Source organism: Homarus americanus, unplaced genomic scaffold (assembly GCF_018991925.1).
Source record: "Homarus americanus isolate GMGI-L3 unplaced genomic scaffold, GMGI_Hamer_2.0 scaffold41643, whole genome shotgun sequence".
NCBI lineage: Eukaryota > Metazoa > Arthropoda > Malacostraca > Decapoda > Nephropidae > Homarus > Homarus americanus.
Window position 1 is genome coordinate 381,823 of NW_024719383.1, and position 21,479 is coordinate 403,301.

At 36.5% G+C, this 21,479-nt stretch overlaps 2 long non-coding RNA genes across 2 annotated transcripts in view; one reads left to right on the forward strand and one right to left on the reverse strand.

Moving 5' to 3' along the window:
* Nucleotides 1–1,469, forward strand: part of LOC121860055 — a 44,281-nt gene extending 42,812 nt beyond the window's left edge. Inside the window, exon 3 of the long non-coding RNA XR_006087804.1 lies at nt 86–1,469. This is a non-coding gene — a long non-coding RNA (uncharacterized LOC121860055). The remainder of the gene's footprint in view (nt 1–85) is intronic.
* Nucleotides 1,470–6,134: 4,665 nt separating this feature from the next.
* Nucleotides 6,135–6,782, reverse strand: LOC121860058. Its single transcript, XR_006087805.1, has 2 exons — nt 6,753–6,782; nt 6,135–6,569 (listed from the first exon to the last, which is right to left on the reverse strand). It is a non-coding gene; the product is annotated as an uncharacterized LOC121860058 (long non-coding RNA).
* Nucleotides 6,783–21,479: the final 14,697 nt, after the last annotated feature.

Sequence of the window (21,479 nt, forward strand, 5' to 3'; positions counted from 1 at the left end):
ATTATTGTCTTAGTCTGCCAGTGGCAGATACTCTTATGTGCGATGTGATTTGTCATTTTCTGAGAGGTGTTTGGCGTTTCTTCAGGGCTCCTGCGCGACATGGCTTTCCCTGGATAAGCGATGACACATGGATGGACAGTGGTGAGAATTCCGAGTCGACGCACCAACGGCGAGGTAGCAAAGAAATTTATCAAGCTCAACCACCCATGACCCAGTAGACAGATTGAAGAGGAAGCTTTATGCTCTAGTGCAAAGTTTGACTCCATTATCCAGTGATGGATGACAATAGTCAGGTTGTGTAAGCTATCAGTAAAAGGGGAGGTAACTCTGGTTGTTCTAGTGAGGGGCTCCCGTTAAAGGACACACGAACACTGGAATAGCCATCACAGGATCATTGGAGGGCCCTTCGTCCCCATGTGGCCAATTGCAGAGGTGACCACTAACGTCCAAGGAGACTCATTCCGTGTGAAGTTTAATGTAGGAATTTAATCCAACTTTAGACCAAAAGGTGGATTCATCGGCGCCTGTCGATGACGTCAGAACGTCGCCTTGAAAGTAAAAGTTATCCAAAAGAAAGACACGCAGAATGACCCCGGTATGACGCGGCCACGAACGACAACGGGAGGGAATGTGTGATACAGTATTGTGAATGATTACCCTGGTCTACATGTGTGTTCTCATTTCAGTGGACTACAAGTTCTCTGCTCTTCCAAAACCTTATTTAAAAGTTTGTAAAACAGTATTTTGGGTCATTTAAAGATGATGGTGTTCATTCTGTATAATAAACTATTGGTAAGATGTACACCAGTTGCAGTAATATATTATTAAGAAGGAAGTGTCCCAGTAGCTTCGATTCTCAACATGGTTTAATGTCACGTTACTGTCCCATTTTCTGTGGTGGTGTGAAAGAAAACAACTGAACCGTAAGGGATATTTTCCCATTTTCTGTTAAATGGTCATAGGATAAGTCTAGTGTTTTGTGCTCTTTAAGCGAGAAAGTAATGGATATTTGAATTAATCACATGATTTAAGTTGTGAGCACTAACTCTTATTTTTGTATGTGATATTGGCACATATTATCAAAAGGTGCATATTCATATTTCGCCTTTGACCTCAGATTCAGATTGAATAAGCAATCCATTGTACATATCATTTTACCATTAGGTTAGTCCTCGTCTGTAATAATGAATAATTGGGTGATTGTTATGTTTTTCGTTTTAGTTTAACTGGGTCAGGTCCACTACGCTGGAGAGGGAATCCTGAGGATACGGTGCATTTATTTGTCTCGAAATTGGCAAGAGTAAGCCTAAATTGGTTCGTAATTAAAGCCCATTTTCCTACTCTCAGCGAAGAGAAAATGTCTTTTAGTTGCGGGCTTTCTTAGGCTGTGGCATTTGTTGCAGGTGTGTGTGTGTGCGTGCGCGCGCATTTCGTCTGTACTATCAGTATGTTTTCTTAACAAACGGGCCCACATTGGAATGTTTGAACTTTTGCAGTGATAGGTAACCAGTATAATGATGACTGGGTAGCTGTAGGTATCCATGGATATTTTATACAAGGTGTGGAGCATAGCAGAGCAACAGAGGTTACTGAGCGCAGGTCAAAATGATGTCCAGATGTTTTGTAAAATGATAATTGTAAGCATTATTAGTTAAATTGTTACAATAGGAATTGGTCACTTGTTTGTTCATAATTACTGTATAAGAAAACAATCATTTATTCACAAAACTGTAATGAGAACTTTATAAAGGGAAGAAAATATATTAATGTGAAACAGTAGCTTAAATTTAGGGGATGACATATTTGGTTGTTGGTAAACAGGTAATATAACAAGGTAAAAATGAAATAGAAATCATATGAAATATATTCATTGTTTGCAAATATTTCATAAAAAAAATAGATTTAGAAATTGAAGCCAGTGGGATTTTACAATTAGTCAATAATCCTCAGTAACGATGTTGTCCGCTGCTCCTAGGCGTTGAGAAACTAATGGGGGTGTTAATGAGATGGAAGCACTGGGGAGGCCAACGGTAAGGTGAGGCAATCTAGAAGTGACGATAGAGAACCGGCAAAGGCGAGGGACTTGAGCGGGGGACGAGATGTGCCCTTATAGGCCACTGAAGGAGAAAGTCCTGTTTGTGAGAGTATATAGACATGATAGAGGAAAGATATGTCAGGGATATTTGAAGGAAGGGGGACTACTTAAACATAGGAATTTGTTAAGGTCTTTAGTTTATTTCCATGGTGGTCCCTTGCTAATTTGTTGAATTAACTATGGGAGAACCACGATCCCATTTTTGACAACTTCCCGTGCCCATAACAGGTCCTGCGGGGTCCACGATGCTTTAGTTGAATCACCACAGACCCGGGCCGGACGGTGGTGTGCAGACTTTAATGTGAATATAGTCACGTTTTCTCTTACCCTCTCGAATCGTCATATATAACTGGGTATACAGTACCATCTCTCCGAGCGTCGTACCACTGCACTGCCAAATCAGATGTTTTATTTTTCACTTAGTATCACAATATAGATACTGTCCTCTGACGATTCTCTTGTTAATGTGAGTGGGGTCAAAGACGAAATTGTTTTGGTTTTTGTTGGTAGATGTGAATGAAACATCGTTGTTTTGTTTTTCCTTTTTTGGTACAGCTCAGATTAGTCTTTTATCCCAGTGGTGAATGGTTATTGGCATTCATATTATTATATATTAATTCCTAAGTGAATCGTAGTTTGTGTAATTGGTTTTGTTAATATTATTCCTCCGTCTGAAAATAAAGGCCGTTTGAATAAATTCTGTTTCTTTCTTAACCTGTATCATTGAATAAGATGTTTTTCAGACTTTTCTACTTCACGTTTAAACTTGACTCTGCTTTAATGGAAAAAAAAGTATTGAATGTGTAATGGACAAGAAATACTCTGTCACGTTCGTAGTGTGATACGGTATACATAATGTGTAATTAAAGTTTAAAGTCGTGCTTACAGTAGTCGAGCTAAGTTTATTTCGCGGGAAACGGGGCCGCACCACCTTCCCGGCAGACGACGTTTTCCAACAAACTCGCCGCTGCAGCCGGAGGTAGTACAAAGGATGGTGTAGGGGTATCGAGATATTAATGTTGTCTAGCACTCAGGATGGAAGGAAACTCTAATGTGGTTTTCTTGTATAATATATAAGTTATATGAAGACAGTCTGGTGCTGGAGATGCCGTGTGGTGGGGAGCTGCTCAGTAGAAGACGTTCGGTGAGTAGCGTGTTGAAGGAGGTAGATGTGCAGGAGCTTCGTTAGAGAAGATGTTGCCTGTTGTTGGCCTCTTGGTTGAATAAATGTTAACAGCTAGGAGCTTGCTGGAGGAGGTGTTGCATGTCCAGGAAAATGGGCAGAATGAATCTCAATGGAGAGACAGAGCTTATATACCCAGCAGCCGCTATGAGTCATGTTGGGAAAACCCGAGAAGTCGCCGGTGAATAGTTTCGTTGCTAAGATACGGTAACATCTGGGGACAGCTCTCGCTTGGTTGCTAGGCAACGGCACGTTGGAATGTGATAGCAGGTGGTGGCTGCTACGCAGTTTGTAGGGGAGACGTCCACTACAATGGCCCCTTGAAACCCCAAATGACACGTTCAGGTAAGTTTTAAGGGTGTTTTTTATGGTCTGTCATGTAAATTTCGTAAGTGAAGAAATGTGCCGTGAAGAGCATCTTATGGACATCAACAAAACCCCCATGTTGACACCAGCTCAGCTGTTATGTATTCTTACCTGGTATACTTTTTCCAGTGCATTTACAGAGTGTATCAGTACTAGATGGAGATACGAATCAATTTAGAAGTAATGACAGTGTCTGGACTTCTCTTTGAGAATACATTGGGCTATATCATTTATATTCATTAATGGGTAAAATTTAACTTTAACCATCGTCAGTTTGGGTAAATTTAAAGTTTTGGTCATCTCTGTATTTAAATATGTACAGTGTTTTTCTGATGGTTTGCGAGGCGTTACGATTCGACCTTCATTTGCATGGGAAATCACAAGTTTTGAGTGACTACCCCCCCCCCCTCTCCTTACTGGTGTATGTTAAGCTAATCTTATAAGTTATCATACCGTAACCTAACCTATAATATGACTTGTATTTTGTTATGCGATCGAGAAAAAATGCATCAGAAATTCCTTATAGATAATGTGTCTTATTGTTTAAAGTACTTAATCCCATAGTTAGAATCTTAAGGCTCCCCAGATGACCCAAACCCCAATAATACCAATGTTGTTTCGAATGTTTATACTATGAAATTTGTAGTATGAGCAGCTAATATCCATTGAATTAGTTAGTGATTAGTTGCACAAAGCACAATTAATTATCTAATATTTATTTACATTGCCGAGAAGATTGGACAACTACTTCTAGGGTTCATCAAGGCAGATGAAAGAAACTGACCAAGAGCAGGTGCACAGGGGTACTATAGTGACAGCACTAGGATCCTTCTTCAAGGAATAAAATATTGAAAAGGTGCAGGATTCTGAAATGGGAAGTGTTATCGAGCAGCAAGCCACCATATCTTTCCTGGTACCGTGATGAATATTTTGCCTGGTGAAGATTAGTCGGTACTCTGGCACAAAGCACGAACGACTCTGTCCTTTCCTTGAACATACAGTAGTATATGACCAGAAGTCATGTATTTCTGCTGGTAACAACAATGCTGGCTGCCTCTAGGCTCCCTCTAGTCTGACGTCACAGCTTCTCGCAGTCACGTGACTTAAGGTACTTTAACCCCCTTTGTTTTTTGTTAGTTTTTGGCCCAATTTATTGAAGAATATTATTACCAAAGCGAATTTAAGCATTTTCTTCACCCACTGACCAGCCATCTTACGAAAAAATTCCGACCGACAACTCGTCTATTCCTCGAAACTCTTCTGAGCACTGCTAGTGACTCCCTGCCATAGTAACAAAGACACGACTTGTTCATATCTTCAGTGGGGTGACTGTTCAAATGTAAAATTACCACAATAGGATGAGGTGTACCACACCTACGGTTCTCAGCACCCATTAGAAAACCAAATCCCTTTAACCAGCAAGTAAACCTCCACTGGTTGGAACAGGAGATGTATTGTTACTCACAAATCTCAGTGGAACCATCAATACCTTTAACCACAACACACACGCCTACATCTCTCAAGACTCAGAGGTGCATTACTTTATTCGTTTTACCATCTGGGCGGTCAGTCACTTTTATTATGCACCGTTGGCAATTACTAGGCTTATACCGATTCTAAAATGTATGAAAATTTGCAAGTTTTGTTCAGATCTGGTCTTCAATGAATTCACACATGGTGCTGTCTAACACCGGCTGGTTGTCCAGGTCACAAATCTCATTCCCAAAAAAGTTCTCCCCTGATGTTTTTGAACTTACAGCTTCTTGAACCCGAGGTTAGTTTTGTTTTTATCGCACATTTTCTCTCAACTTCAGCCCTGCCCACTGTAGACTAGTAATGTTTGGCAATTCTATCTATTCAAATACTCTAAAAACATTTCCGATGGTAACGCTATAGAAAAGGGGTCTTAGAATTGTCGGAATACCCGAATCCCAAATTTAAAATCCCGAAATTCGCTACGTGAATGGAACGATAATTTTACCACAATTTTGATTCTCTTTAAATTGAGATTCAATCAATATTTAGCTCTGTAATAGCCCATTAACACTTGGGTCAGAGGTTATTTCATATTTGTATTTATAGGTTAGGTTTCCCAAGGTCTTGTCTGGTATTATACCGCTACTGGTGGTAGGGAGGTTCAGTTATTACCGAGATAAAACTAGTTAAGGTCACTAGTCGTTTTTCGCTCATTTTTTTGACAAAATCCACTGTATTTTACTTTCAAATATTAGAAAAGTAAAAACCCGCACTTAATGTATTTATTTGTCCATTGCGTCATGTTGTGAAGATGTCCATCATCATTTAAAAAAAAAAAGACCGGTATTTCCATAGATGTAGAAGCGTTTAATGCCTCTAAATATCTATAATATTTTGTGCAAACGTTTAATACGGGACGTAATCCAGATTTTATTGTGCTCAAGGTTTTGATATAATAAGTAGAAAATTAAGATTTGTCATTTCATACGATACAAGTGGAATATAATATAAAAATAATTTTATTTTTTATTGGTTACATATATATATTCATTATGTATTTAAACCGTAAACACAATTCACTTAACTTTCATATAAAATGGAACATACCATTTTACAGGGAATAGTCCACCTGGGGGCGGGGATGAGGAAAAAAAAGTGAGACTACATTAATATACACAACGAAGAATACGGAAAACCAGCTTTTTGAAGCCAAAATTGTTTGTAGTTAAACACCTATGTAGTGGCCCGGATTACTAGGAAACAATCCCATTCTGAAGCTGTGTAGAAGATCCGCTTGTCACGATCTGCGGTAGAGCGATTCTTACGATGGTGTGCTTCATTCAGAAAGGCAACTCTTGTAGCATCTCAATTGTCCTCTAAGTTGTAAAGGTCACACGGCAGCTTGCTTGGTCAGCTCAAGGGGTCTCACGTTAACGTAACCAGCGTGTTCTAGAAATTTCGAAGATAAAAGGAATGGCCTTAACGTAAAGAGCTTAGTAAAAGATTACAGTTTGTTAATACTCAAAGACTAATGATATTTAAATTAGGTCTACGTATTCACAATCAATCAAATAACTTCAAGCAAAAATCGATACAAGACCGAGCAGAGTTTAACACTACAGCAGTACTTACACCAGATGTTGTATCCCCGTCGTGCACCAGTGTTCTGTGTTCACGCTCGTGTACCAGGCTTTATATACAGGCGGCCCACACTCCCTGACCAATGAGAAGCCGCTTTGTACCGCTAAGTTTTACCCAATGGAAACATTACCTTGTCATGACGTCAGGGTCACACCATGCCGGAGCGAATCGCCCAACGCCGGCAGGTTTTTCAACCCGGCGGTAACAAATGACTGATGCCATGTAAATGATTGAAAGTTTATTGTGACATAAAAGAAGTGTATAAGTTGATAACCAAATATTATGAAAACGTATTTACAGCCATTTATAGTTATAGGTCTCAAAATGTATTCGCTGCCTCACTTATCTTGGTAAAGAAAGTGTGAATGTATTACAACAGCAATATTGGCCTCACTTTAAGTGTGAGATCATTGTTAAGAGATACATACATCCAATTAGTAGTTGTTATATTAAAAAGTCATAAAATTAAATTGAAAAGCATAAAAAACTAAAATGACGACTAAAACAAGATAAATAAATCAGTGAGTACAATGATAGAGAGAAAAAAACCAATGAACAAACCATTGTGAGTTGTTAATTATTAGCCTTTACTTGAAAATAAGCATACAGCAGAAACACTATAAATGACAAAAGCTTTTAAATACTACAAGTGAGTAAATAAAGATACGCACTATATGTTACAACAATGAAGAAAAAGACATAGCCGTTAAAAGAAAGTATATACAGTAATGAAGTTGAGTCGTGAGTGGTGTTTGTAGTCGGCGGATGAACACAATCTACTATACTCGTAAGTTTCCCCCGAGGGGAGTTAATTACACCAGTTATAGGTTACGAGCGTACTGTTACCTCTTTCACTTACATATACCAGTTTCGAGTTCACATAGCAATGGTTAGAGATATATTGACTATTACTGATAAAGTTGAAACATGTACATGATTCATATGGTCAGGGCTCACCCACTACCTTGAAGAGTAAATGTGGCACCTGAATATACTTATACTTTACATTTATTTCAAGGAAGTATTTATATAACATTTAGTGTCATCTGGATTAGTGCACGTAACATGGTGTTAGTAAATACATATGGGAATGTTACCATGATTTCCCCTTTTTTTTTTACATGTTATAAATATATACGTACAGTATTTTAGGGGTAGTTAATTACACATTGCCCAGTTCCTGATTTTAGTAAATTCAGTGTTCATATTTCTCATAAATGAATGGAAATGTGAGTGACTGGCAGAGAGACTATTATCGTCTGCTAATAAGTTGTATATTACGAGTTAGCTGCAGCTGACTAGAATATCATTAATGTACACCAACTGAAGAAGAGTGAGGTTGTGATGATAATTATAACAGGCAAACATACTGTGCGTTTGGGTATATTATCGTTATTTCCACCTAAGGAAACTTTATTGACTAGGCTGCTGACACTGTGACTTCCTATTATAATTTTTTTGTCCCTTTACTTATGACAAATTCTGTGTTTCATTTATGTTTACGGCGTTGTTTAATGTGAATACCCAACAAAGCAGTTTAACCTCGGATTGTTGTAGAGGGATATGCTCCTAGTTTGGTTGTTACGGTGTTCGGGGTCTCGAAGATTCACAAACCACGAATCTGGTGGTTTTGAGAGCCAGAAATTGACCCAATATTGAATGAAATCGATTTTCTTAGACTTTGTTTTAATAATAGTGAATATTACACCAGAGTTCTCAATGTCCTCTCGTACTTTGAGTTGAAGGTGTGGACTAAAATGTTGAAAATTTAAAGTTTTTCGAACGAACGGATTCACTGAGCAGAGAGCGAATGATTTAACGGTTCACCGGCGAGTCGGTGGCAAGCGAGGGTACCTCGGAGGTACAACCAAGCGGGCACTTTAATAGCCGTCGGATCTTTGAGCGTGGTGGTGGGTGGAATACGCGTTTTGTGTTGTTATTGAAAGAACTATATATACCAAATTGTGTTTGGACGTTCTGTTATTAGTGGTTGTTTTGCTGTTCTTCAAAATGTGCTTATCCCACTCGAACACTGACCCACAGCAGGGCTTAAGGGGGGGAAATAATAATAAAAATTATGACCTAATAATTACTAGAAATAATATTAAATAAATAGAAACGTAAACATAAAGCAAGAGTGAGAAACGATATACAGTATGTATGTGGTTTGTTAATAGAGTTGAAATTCTGAATTTGTGTGTACAGTAAATGGGGCATTAAGTCAGATGAGCCACAATTTTCGTGATGCCATATGGCAGCAGGGTCTGCCATAATATCACGTTGTGTTTACAATATGTTTCCAGGCAGTAGTACTTTCCTGTTTGATAGCTTGCTACTACCTCCTACACGTGAATGGGTTTGTTAAACTCTTTTCCGAGGCCTCTTAACACTAGTGTGACTTGTGTGAGAGGCCTCTGAAATGCATTTAGGAAACCCAATTTATGTGTGGGGAGGTTGGTAGCTCTTGAACGAGTTCACAATTCATTGAACTTCCCCTCTAAGTACAGTAGTTTTATTCATTGAAATTTTAAGTGATTTTATTTTTAAGTGCTAGTGTGTTTGATTAAATTGTTGGGTCGTGTTGCGTATCTCCAACTAAGCGTGTTGACACTTAGGATTTCGCTGAGTGACAAATAGTACAATGAATTTATAGAGGAAAAAGATAGTGTTGATGTGAATGTGTAAATCGATGAAGTAACTTTGTTATTCGCGATTAAAGATTGAAATATTCTTTCGCAATTTGCCTGGAGGAATAGGCTGTTGTACGAACGTAAAACCACCATGTACCAAGATTTATTCAGAAAATATAAATTATTCCTGTTGATGATTGCGATTGAACGCCCATAGAACGATGAGAGTATTACTGTTCCTTCAGCTAGGACATTTCGGTGATAAGTGAGCGCTGTGGAAAATCTGAAATAATTGGACAAGATTGGAAGCTGCAGGTATGAGTGGAGAAGTAATGCACGACATTGATGCCACAGTTTTGTGTATATTCGAAATGATTGGTTGTGCATATGATCCACCATATGTATATATAGTGATAACCGTGATACCAAGAACCCGTTGAGAAAAAGTGGGTCAGAAAAAAGTGAAAATTCTTCGACGGACTGGAGATAACGAGGGTGCCAGCGAGATGAAGACCAGCAGGACAGGTAAGTGATTTGTTGAGAAAGTGTTAGAAATTTTATACAGATTTGACATTAAGTACAATATTGACACGGCACCTGATGTTGTATACATTTATCTCGAGGAATTATAACATTTAGTATCCGCTGGTATAGTACACGTAATTTGGTGTTTCCTGGACAATCTATTTTTTTTACTGTATAGATATTTTAGTAGAGTTCATAATTATACAGTAGGTCCTGGGATAAATGGGGAAGCATTTGAACATGGCTTGTTAGCGTGAAACAAGGAATCGGGATAGTGTTTGAACAGCAAATATATAATTATTGGAATGGTATTGTCTATTTACGTGACAATAGGTTTTGAGGGAAAGTTACAAAAATATTGTGAGTGATATTTTTGGGCGACGTTTTAGGGGAGCGTGGTATTTGGTGGGATAGGATCATAGGTGGTGTGAAGATGTTCCACACCTGTACATTTTTATACAGGTCTGGGGATAATAATTAATTGTGTTGGTGTTTTAATAGTGTTAGTGATAGTGTTGTGTTAATAGTGTTGGTGTTGTGTTAATGGTGTTGTGTTAATGGTGTTGGTGTTGTGTTAATGGTGTTAGTGTTATTGTTGTGGTAATAGTGTTGGTGTTGTGTTAATAGTGTTGGTGTTGTGTTAATGGTGTTGGTGTTGTGTTAATGGTGTTGGTGTTGTGTTAATGGTGTTGGTGTTGTGTTAATGGTGTTGGTGTTGTGTTAATGGTGTTAGTGTTGTGTTAATGGTGTTAGTGTTACCATTCTTCGTCTTATATTAGTTTAGTGTTATTATTGTTCGTCTTATAATAGTGTTATTGTTAGTGTTATTATTGTTAGTCTTATAATAGTGTTATTGTTAGTGTTATTATTGTTAGTCTTATAATAGTGTTATTGTTAGTGTTATTATTGTTAGTTTTATATTAGTGTTATTGTGTTATTGTTAGTGTTATTATTGTTCGTCTTATAATAGTGTTATTGTTAGTGTTATTATTGTTCGTCTTATAATAGTGTTATTGTTAGTGTTATTATTGTTAGTCTTATAATAGTGTTATTGTTAGTGTTATTATTGTTAGTCTTATAATAGTGTTATTGTTAGTGTTATTATTGTTAGTCTTATAATAGTGTTATTGTTAGTGTTATTATTGTTAGTCTTATAATAGTGTTATTGTTAGTGTTATTATTGTTAGTCTTATAATAGTGTTATTGTTAGTGTTATTATTGTTAGTTTTATATTAGTGTTATTGTGTTATTGTTAGTGTTATTATTGTTCGTCTTATAATAGTGTTATTGTTAGTGTTATTATTGTTCGTCTTATAATAGTGTTATTGTTAGTGTTATTATTGTTCTTATAATAGTGTTATTGTTAGTGTGTATTATTGTTAGTCTTATAATAGTGTTATTGTTAGTGTTATTATTGTTAGTCTTATAATAGTGTTATTGTTAGTGTTATTATTGTTAGTCTTATAATAGTGTTATTGTTAGTGTTATTATTGTTAGTCTTATAATAGTGTTATTGTTAGTGTTATTATTGTTAGTCTTATAATAGTGTTATTGTTAGTGTTATTATTGTTAGTCTTATAATAGTGTTATTGTTAGTGTTATTATTGTTAGTCTTATAATAGTGTTATTGTTAGTGTTATTATTGTTAGTCTTATAATAGTGTTATTGTTAGTGTTATTATTGTTAGTCTTATAATAGTGTTATTGTTAGTGTTATTATTGTTAGTCTTATAATAGTGTTATTGTTAGTGTTATTATTGTTAGTTTTATATTAGTGGTATTGTTATTATTGTGTTAGTGTTTTTATTGTGTTAGTGTTAATAGTGTTAGTGTTATGTTAATGTTATTATTGTTAGTCTTATATTCGTGTTATATGTTATTAATGTGTGTGTTATGTGTTATGTTAGTGTTATTAATGTTATTCTTGTATTAGTGTTATTGTTTGTTATTATTGTTAGTCTATATTAGTGTTATTGTTTTAGTGTTATGTTAGTTTTATTATTGTTATTATGTTAGTGTTATTATTGTGTTAGTGTTAAGTGTTATGTTAATGTTATTATTGTTAGTTTTATATTCGTGTTATTGTGTTAGTGTTATTATGTTGTTGTTATATTAGTGTTATTATTGTGTTAGTTTTATTATTTTTCGTCTTGTATTAGTGTTATTGTTATTATTGTGTTAGTGTTATTTTTATGTTATTGTTATATTTGTTATTATTGTTAGTGTTATTATTTTTCGTCTTATGTCAGTGTTATTGTGTTAGTGTTGTGTTTGTGTTAGTGTTATTGTTAGTGTCATTGTGTTGTGTTAGTGTTATTGTTAGGTTAGTGTTATTATTGTTAGTGTTATATTAGTGTTATTTTCGTGTTGGTGTTATGTTAGTGTTATTGTTAGTGTTAATATAGTGTTATATTAGTGTTATTATTGTTTGTGTTAATGTAGTGTTAGTGTTATGTTATAGTTTTGGTGTTAAGTGTTATTGTGTTATTATTATTAGTAGTATTTTATTGTAAATTTTGTATGTTAAAAATGTTTATGTAGTATGAATAATTTGTACTTATTGTAATGATTTATTACGTTTTGGCCTCCCAGCCTTTGATGTGGGTCAGTAATTTGTGTGCGGGTGAGGTAATTTCTGTTAAAAAAAGAAAAGAAAGTTAGTCCATAGTCCAATAGGAAAATATAATGTTGGTTTTTCGAGAAAGTGGTATGGATGTTTGAACTAATGTTAACGCTTGTGTAATATTTAAATATATAAGAGAAAGTAGATCTGAATGTGCAAATTTTCAGTGTAAATGGCCTAATTTAATTTGGTCAAAGTTCATATCACCACTTGGCAGACTGGCTTAGCAAGAAGTGTAACTTTGCTCGCACTGTTCGGTTACGTGGACTTGATAATAGTATGTTGTATAACGATTAAGAAAAAGGGGAATGTGTATGGAAGTGGAAAAATTGTTAATGCAAGGTGGGTTTTTGCGAAATTGAATTGAAAGATGAACCCTAATGACCTTAATTGCAGGTGGTAGATGTATGGAAGATGCATAGCTTAAACTGTGGAATGAGGAAGAGTACGTTGCAGAATTTTTGAAGTGTCGCCAAGCGCGTGGACACTTTACGGCGATGTTAAATTTTGTAATGAAAATGGTAGGTGTTAAGAAGTTTGGTTTTAGTTAATTTGAAAGACCTGGCTCATTGCTAAGAATAATTGTATTCTCTCAAGTCAGTGAGATTTGTAACCGTTTGATAAGATACGAATTTTTGTTTCCAGGTTGAGTGTTAAGAGAGCGGGTATTTTTTGAGATGGAGATAAGGGCGTCTACTGATGGGTAAGTGTTGACTTGTAGTTGAATTTTGTTGTTTTATTTGAAAGTTTAGAATGGGCATTGGGAAGTTATTATAATGTTGTTATAAAAGTATTTTTTTCAGGTTGGTGTGTGACGGTGGAGGAATATGGCATGATTGTTGACCCTAGAGCCAACGTGTCGACACTTGATAAGGCGTTGTTAAATTTTTCAATAGTATATTTCGAATAGTTAATTTGAATGTTGTAGGTGGTGTTTGTAGAGAGCGGAAATGTGTTGGTAGCACCCCACAGTACCTCGGTTCTCGAAACAGCCAACCTATTCGCCACAAGTAAAAGTAGAAGTGGAACATTGCCAATTAGAGACGCGGAGGTATAGGAGCATGTGTCTGCAACTGTACGTATAATACAATATTGTGGAAGTTGTTGGTGGCTATTAAAATTGAGTTGTACGTATTGGCAGTTAAGTCACGGAGAGTTGTGAACGTTTGGTTGGTGGGTAATAATTTAAATTTTTTTTCCAGGTTGTTGCCGAGGACGGGAAAAGAAAAGGAAGTAGTGTTTGTGGTCGAGTAGGACTACTGAATGGTAAGTGTTGATGAGATGGTTTATAGGAAATGTTGAATGCGGTATTTGTAGTGGGTTTCTGCTGTAGTGTAATAGAAAGGTTAAAAGTAAGCAATGTGTGTTATGGTAGTTGTTTGAAAGTTTAGTATGTGTTTTGGGGTGTAGGTGGAGAGACGAGGTACAGTACTGTACTTCGGGTAACGTTGAGTTGAAAATGTGAAGTTGGATCAATTGTAAGTAGAGTATGTAGTTTGTATCCCAGTTGTCGGCATCGGCTGTACTTAAAGATGTGGCTAAATAAATATTATACATTAAACCGGAAAGTTGTAAAAGTATTGACTTATTTCAGGTTGGTGTGTGGCGGTGAAGGTATATGGAAGAATTGTTGACCCCAGAGACAGCGCGTCGGCACTACAGTAGAGTAGCGGTTTTAAAATGGAAGGGGTTACCAAAAGTTAATTTGAAAGGTGTAGCTCGTGTTTATAGAGTTAGGGAAATGTACTTGTTCCACCCCGTGGTAACCCTCGTCTCCAAATAGGGAACCTACCTGACTTGTATATGAAAGGTATGATGTTGTTTATTACACCACTTGGCATTCGCTTATGAATTGTGATACTGTACGTGGATTGGAAATGGGTAACGGAGATTTACCAGACTGGTAGTTGCACGTCAGTTACCAAAGGGATTCACTGACAAGTGTAACTGTAGTCGAAAAATCGATTATATGGTTGAAAAGAATGCCGTTATACTTTGAGTGGAGTCCGTGAAAGTTGTTAATATTTGGTAATAATTGGATATTTGTTTGCAGGTTGTGGAGGTGAAAAAAGAAGAGGCGTTTGTTGCAGTAGAGACTAGGTTACTACTGATGGATTTGCGTGTTCCTATTTGAAAGTTTAGCAAATAGTTTATAAGTAATATTAAAAGTTGTGGCTGTTATTTGTAGAGTAAAGGTGCGTTCGTTCTATTTTATAGTTTGTCGTGATGGAGAAGAGGAAATCCACGTGATGTAGTGTACGGAACCGCATCCTACCAGAGGTGGAATCGTGTGCCTCGTCGCTGAGGTCGGCGACAAAATGTAGGTACGTGTTGATACTAAAGTTAAACGTTGAAACACCACTAAGCATTTGTGTATTATGGAAGTTGTGTGAAACGTTTATTTTTCAGGTTTCGGGATGTTGCGTGGGTGGCGACGACGTCATCGGGAAGTGTCGTGTTGGGAAATGCCGTAACCCGATTCCGTGAAGGCTCTACTACCCGTATTTGGTAGTAATAATAGAGAAATGAGGTTTTTGTATTGATTTATATTTTAGGCCTCTAACGAGAGCCGTGTATGTTCATTGCCTTGTGAATTATAGTGTAAAATTTTGGCCAGTTTTGAGTTTTGGAAATTTTGAAGCAAAGGTCGGAATAGCATATAATTGGAAGAAATGTTTTTTAGAGCACTTGTGATTTGGGAAAAGAGATGGGCAACTTGTATTTGTTTGAAATGTTTAAAAGTTTAATAATTGAGTTAAGTTTTGATGTTTGTGTGGATCGTTTGAAATAGATCAGTGAAATGATAGTTCATTATAATATATGAATTGCAAGGAATAATGTAAATGGTTTTGTATTGTATAAAATTGTATGTTTATTATTATTGGTATTAACCAATTTGTATATATTGAAGAGAAGCCGGTGTTGTCCATAACGCCCGATTGTGGGCAGTGGACCCTGAACCGATGATGCCGATAATAAGAGCCAGGAAAGCGAATTATTGTTTGAGGAAGAGAGATTAAATTGTTAGGCATGGTGTATTGTAGAAGTTTTTTGAAATGTTTATTTTTGAGGCTTTAGAATGCTGGGTCATCGGTTGGGAAAAAAGTGTGAATATTTGTGATAAGACACTGGACCTGTTTAATGTAGTTGGAAAAGTGAGAATAGTGTAGAATATTTGATGTAGGTTTTGATATGTATTTATGTTTGAAATAATGTATTTTTTGGTGTATGGTTTGAAATAGGCGAGTTTTGTTAATGCATTGTAAGTTAAGGAAGTGTTGAAATGGTGTTGTGTTAATAAAATGTGATTTTTTGTTATTAAAGTTGTATATATTGTAGAGCCGCCGCTGTAGTAACCGTGGATTGTTGTTGAGCCTCCATGGAAGGTGTGGGTAATAAGAGCTGGTAAAGGCGTATGTATGTAATAATGAAGGATTTATTTGTTAGGCTTGATCAGTATTGAAATGTAATTGTAAGGTTAGAGTATTGTTAACGTATGTTCGTCATGATGTACAGTACAGGTAATGTGGTTGTTTTATTGTCCATATTCAATGGGACTAAGTTGTTTATTTTGTAAGAATGTAAAGTTGGAGTGGATTGTATTTTTTGGAAGATGTATGTATAAAGTAATATAATAATAATAATAATAATAATTTAAGTTTACTATTAATGTTAGGGTAGTGTAGGATAGAATAGGCTTAATAGTTTAGTGGATGCAATGTGTCTATAAAATGTTTGAAGATTGGAGGGTAGCAGCCTATTTAAATGAGAATAATATTGTGCAGCCGTAAATTTGTGTAATTTTATGTAAGGAATTTTTTGTTGCAGGTAAGAGAGTGGATTTATGTTAAGGACGTTGGTGGCAGCGACGGTGGCGGCTTGACGTGAGCGACGACTACCTGTACTGGAGAATGCAGTGTGGCCCTAGTGGTGGTTAATATATTTGTTAGTTGATTAAAAATGGCAGGATTTGTTTGTGGAGAGGGCGATTATAAATGGTGTCCAATTGTTGACATTTTGAATGAAAAAAGTAAGAGTGCCAGAACGATATGGAAGGTAGTGTATGTTAGGAGATGGAAAAGGAGTTGATTTGTGGTTGTACCTAAATGAGAGTTATTGTTTTGTTAACAGTAAGAAAGGTTTGGAAATATTCGGGATAAGATTTGATTGGTTTTGTTATAAGTTAAAATTGAGTTAGTATGCGACTTTGGTGAAATGAATACTGTATAGTTTCACGATATGTATATAATTTGTTAAATGTTAGTGTATTGAATAGGGTGTGTTGAGTTTTGTTTTTAAATGTTAAGTTGCTGGTGGTATTTGTGTGTATACTAGTTAATTAAGTATGATGAAGTATAGCAGTAGAGAGGGAGGGAAGGAGTGTCTATTTTACCATCCACGAACCTTAAAGCGACTGTTGAAGATGTAAAAATGGGAATATTAGTTGTGATTGAGTAGTGAGGAGGTAGAGTTGGGTCATGTTAGTTGTGTAAAAGGTGGTGTGTTGTGAATTTTTATGAGGTTTGATTAAATTTGTGAATTAAGAATGGATTTGGAGTGTGTAGAGACGAGGAGTTTTGTGCCGGTGTGGGTTTAGATAAATAGGTACAGTAAGGTGTTTTAATGTTGAGTGAAGTAAATGGGCGAATAAATTGTTGATACTTGAAATTTGTTTAAAAGAAGCACTTCTCATTTTTGGTGATAGTATTTAGGGAGAAATGTGTATAGATGTATTGTGAAAAAAAGAGAGTATTGGTAAATGTGTATAATAAATATAAATAATGAAAAAGAAAAGTGTATTGCGAAAGTAAATAAATGGGAAATGAAAATTGAAGTTGGTATCTTTGGCGGTTGATTGATTAATTGTTTTTGTTGGCTAAAGCGAGTGCAATGAGAGTAAAGTAGGGCTGCTTGGTGAAAATTGTGAAGGTGGGTTGTTATTGTGTAAGTAAAGTATGATGTTCATTTGTGGAGGCCAAGTGGAGCGAAGTATGGGATCGGTTATTAATTGTTGTAATGGCTATTTTGTGTGGAAGTTGAAATAAATATTGAAATAGTAAAAGATGGTTTGCATTTCGAAGAAATATGTAAAGGGAGTTAAAAAAATGATGGTTAGAACATAAGTGAGTTAAAGTTGGACTAATTTGTGGTTGTTAAAAAGTGTGATCGTTAATGGTCACTTAAAGCTGTAATGGACGTATATGTGAATTTTGTATAATATGTTAAGTGTGGAGAAAGGAGACATTAGATTGTTGTAATTGTGCATAAATGGCTATTTGTGGGGGTATTGAAATGTTTTGTAAATAGGTAAAGTGATAAATATTGAGGAGAATGAAGTTGTGGGTAGCATAATAGAGTTTGTTAATGTTGAAAAATTTGAAAGTGCATTAATTAGCTGTTAGGTTGTTAAAATGCAAGTACCCTGTAGTGAAAATTTGACTAAGTTTAAATGTTATAGTTTTTATAGGTAGAGAAAGGTGTAAGTTATAAGAATGAATGTAAATAAGAAATGAAGTAAGATATGTGGAGAAAGAAGAGTGTAAGAAAGATAGGAAGTTTTAGTTATGTTATTTCCCTTGTTCCCAGAACTTTTTTTCTTCGTCCTCTCTACAATGTATTCGTCCCCCCTTCTTACAACTTCTTCTATCCCTTCCCTACAACTTTTTATCCCTCCCGTACAACGTGTTCAGCTCCCACAGCGTTTTCCATTCCTCCTCCCCTACAACGTATTTCTTCCAACGTACAACGTCTTGTCTTCCTCGTTCCCCATAACGTCTTCCTCCCTCCACTGCGCCCTACAACGTCTTTAGCTCACACAGCGTTTTCAATTCCTCCTCTACAACGTATTTCTCCGAACGTACAACGTTTTCCTCTCCCTCCTCCCAGAACGTGTTCCTCCCTCCCTCCTCCTCTGCTCCCCCACAACGTCTTCTCTTCCTCTCCCCCCTCTCCATTTCCACAATGTGTTTGTAAGTGGGAGTGTGAGAGACCCGTTAATGGTGCGTAAGGACTTTAACTCTGGATGCACTAGTTGCAGCGATGGTGTTTGATATCCGTGAAACGATATGCCTGGGTGGGTGGGGGTTGAATGATTATAGTGTGAAGTGGAAGTCTAATTTGGGAAAGGTGAATCTATGGGCGTGGTCCGTGCAGGTATGATTTTTGAGCGGAGGGTTATGGACGGTGTTTGAAATGTAATTTTGTGGAGGTTAAATGTTAGTTTGGCAAGGCGGTGAATTTGGACGTTATATTTGTAAGTGAAAAGGTGTTGTTTGTGAGTGGGTTATTGGTATATTTTGTGAGTTGTGGTCGAGAATATGTGGAAAGGAGTAGCGTGAAGAAAAGATGTTTGTTAGGCTTAAAGATGCATTTAAGAATGTGTTTGAGTGGAATGTAATATTTTGTGTATGTATTTTCAGGGAGAGAAGAGGAAAATGTGGACATTCCCTGTGAAAAGCAGAAGGGCAAGGCGAGTATCGGCCAGATGCAGTGGGACGCCGGGCTGCAGAACAAGATCGCGGTGTCCGTTTTGTTATTACGTGTTGCAGAAGAAGGCCGAAAACGAGTTTAGGGCAGTAAAAGGGCTAGGTAATGCGAATTGTATATGGAGGTGTATTTTTGTGGGCGTGAAAATAAAAGTCGAAAATGTAGGTTGTATTCATTGGCAAATGCGTGGCGGAGTTGCCGAAGGGAAATGTAAAGCCGTGGCTAGAGAAAAGCAAAGAGATGGTGTTTTGTTTTACAACTGTGAGAGTGACAGGAGTTGGCGCTTGGCTGCAGTAGAAGAATGCAAAGGAGTTGCCGTCTGCTTCGAGGATCACCGGGAGAATGGGAGGTAAGCTGAGAATAGTGTTTTTGTTAAGATGTGTATTGTAATGCTTGTGGCGTGGCTGTAGTAGAAGAATGCAAGGGAGTTGCTGTGAGATATGTATATTACTAAAATGCTATGTTCTTCTCTTTTCTCTTTTTGTTGCAGGTACCCGGGAACACACGTGGTGTTGTAGGTACACGGGAACACATGTGGTGTTGGTTTATTGGGCTAGAGAAACTCGAGAAAAGAATTGTCAAGGGGGTGAGGTTCTGTCTGGTGAGTTGGAGTTCCGATGCATTTGCGAGTCTAAGAATTGCACGTTGGTCATTTGGTGCATCACTAAGCTCTAGAGAACAAATGGCAGATGAGAATCTCTCAATATCATCTGTCCATTCATTCTCCTCAGAGCAAAGTGAAGCATCACATTCACCGATGTGCTATGCTTAGTCTTGCTACAAAATGCATAAGAACAACAACAAAAACAGCCTAGAACCAAACCCCCTTGACAAATTTTTTTTTGAGTTTAAGTTCAATAAACACTTATCAAATGAGGTGGGAACTAGACGGAGGGGGCAGAACCTATCTTAATAAGATAGCAAATTCAACCTTAGTGCAAATCCCATTTTCTTTTCTCCGTTTTCTGTTGAAAACATTAACCATCTTCTTCAGGTGACACTGTCTTATACCTCACCCTGTCCAACAATGGCTGTACCTCCACTTGGCAAAAATAAAAAAATTTATATCTATAATTGTTTATTATTAATTACATTGAAAATATTTCTATGTCCAACATTGACTTTGAAAAAATTCTCAGGCTTGATACAATCCAACTCCACACAGGAGTAAAAAAGTCTAAGTCAACACAACAAAATAATCTAAGTCAATACAGGAGTAAAATAAACTGAGTCCACACAAGAATAAAATATTCTAAGTCCACACAAGAGTAAAAGGAACTAAGTCCACACAGGAACAAAATATTCTAAGTCCATACAAGAGCAAACGAAACTATGTCCACACAAGAGTAACAAAAACTAAGTCCACACAAGAACAAAAGATTCTAAGTCCACACAAGAGTAAAAAACAATCTAAAGTCAATACAATAACAAAGATTCTAAGTCCACACAAAGTAAAAGAAACTAAGTCCACACAGGAACAAAAAATATTCTAAGTCCATACAAGACCAAACGAAACTGTCCATACAAGAGCAAAAAGATTCTAAGTCCACACAAGAGTAAAAGAAACTGAGTCCACACAAGAACTAAATGAACTGAGTCCACAAACAATTTAAGTCCACACAAGAACAAAAATAAACTAAGTCCACACAGGAGTAACAGAAACTAAGTCCACACAGGAACAAAGATTCTAAGTCCACACAAGAGTAAAAGAAACTATGTCCACACAGGAACAAAGATTCTAAGTCACACAAGAGTAAAAGAGAAACTAAGTCCACACAGGAACAAAGATTCTAAGTCCACACAAGAGTAAAAACTATGTCCACAGGAACAAAAAGATTCTAAGTCCACACAAAGAGTAAAAAGAAACTAAGTCCACACAGGAACAAAAAGATTCTAAGTCCACACAAGAGTAAAAGAAAACCCACACACAGGAACAAAAGATTCTAAGTCCACACAGAGAACAAAAATTCTAAGTCCACACACAAAAGAGTCCACACAAGAGTAAAAAAACTAAGTCACACAGGAACAAAGATTCTAAGTCCACACAAAAGATACTAAGTCAATACAATAACAAAAGATTCTAAGTCCACACAAGAGTAAAAGAAACTAAGTCCACACAGGAACAAAATATTCTAAGTCCATACAAGAGCAAACGAAACTATGTCCATACAAGAGCAAAAGATTCTAAGTCCACACAAGAGTAAAAGATTCTAAGTCCACACAAGAGTAAAAGAAACTGAGTCCACACAAGAACTAAATGAACTGAGTCCACAAACAATTCTAAGTCAACACAAGAACAAAATATACTGAGTCCACACAGGAGTAAAAGAAACTGAGTCCACACAAGAACAAAATAAACTAAGTCCACACAGGAGTAACAGAAACTAAGTCAATACAAGAACAAAAGATTCTAAGTCAACACAAGAGTAAACGAAACTAAATCAATACAACAACA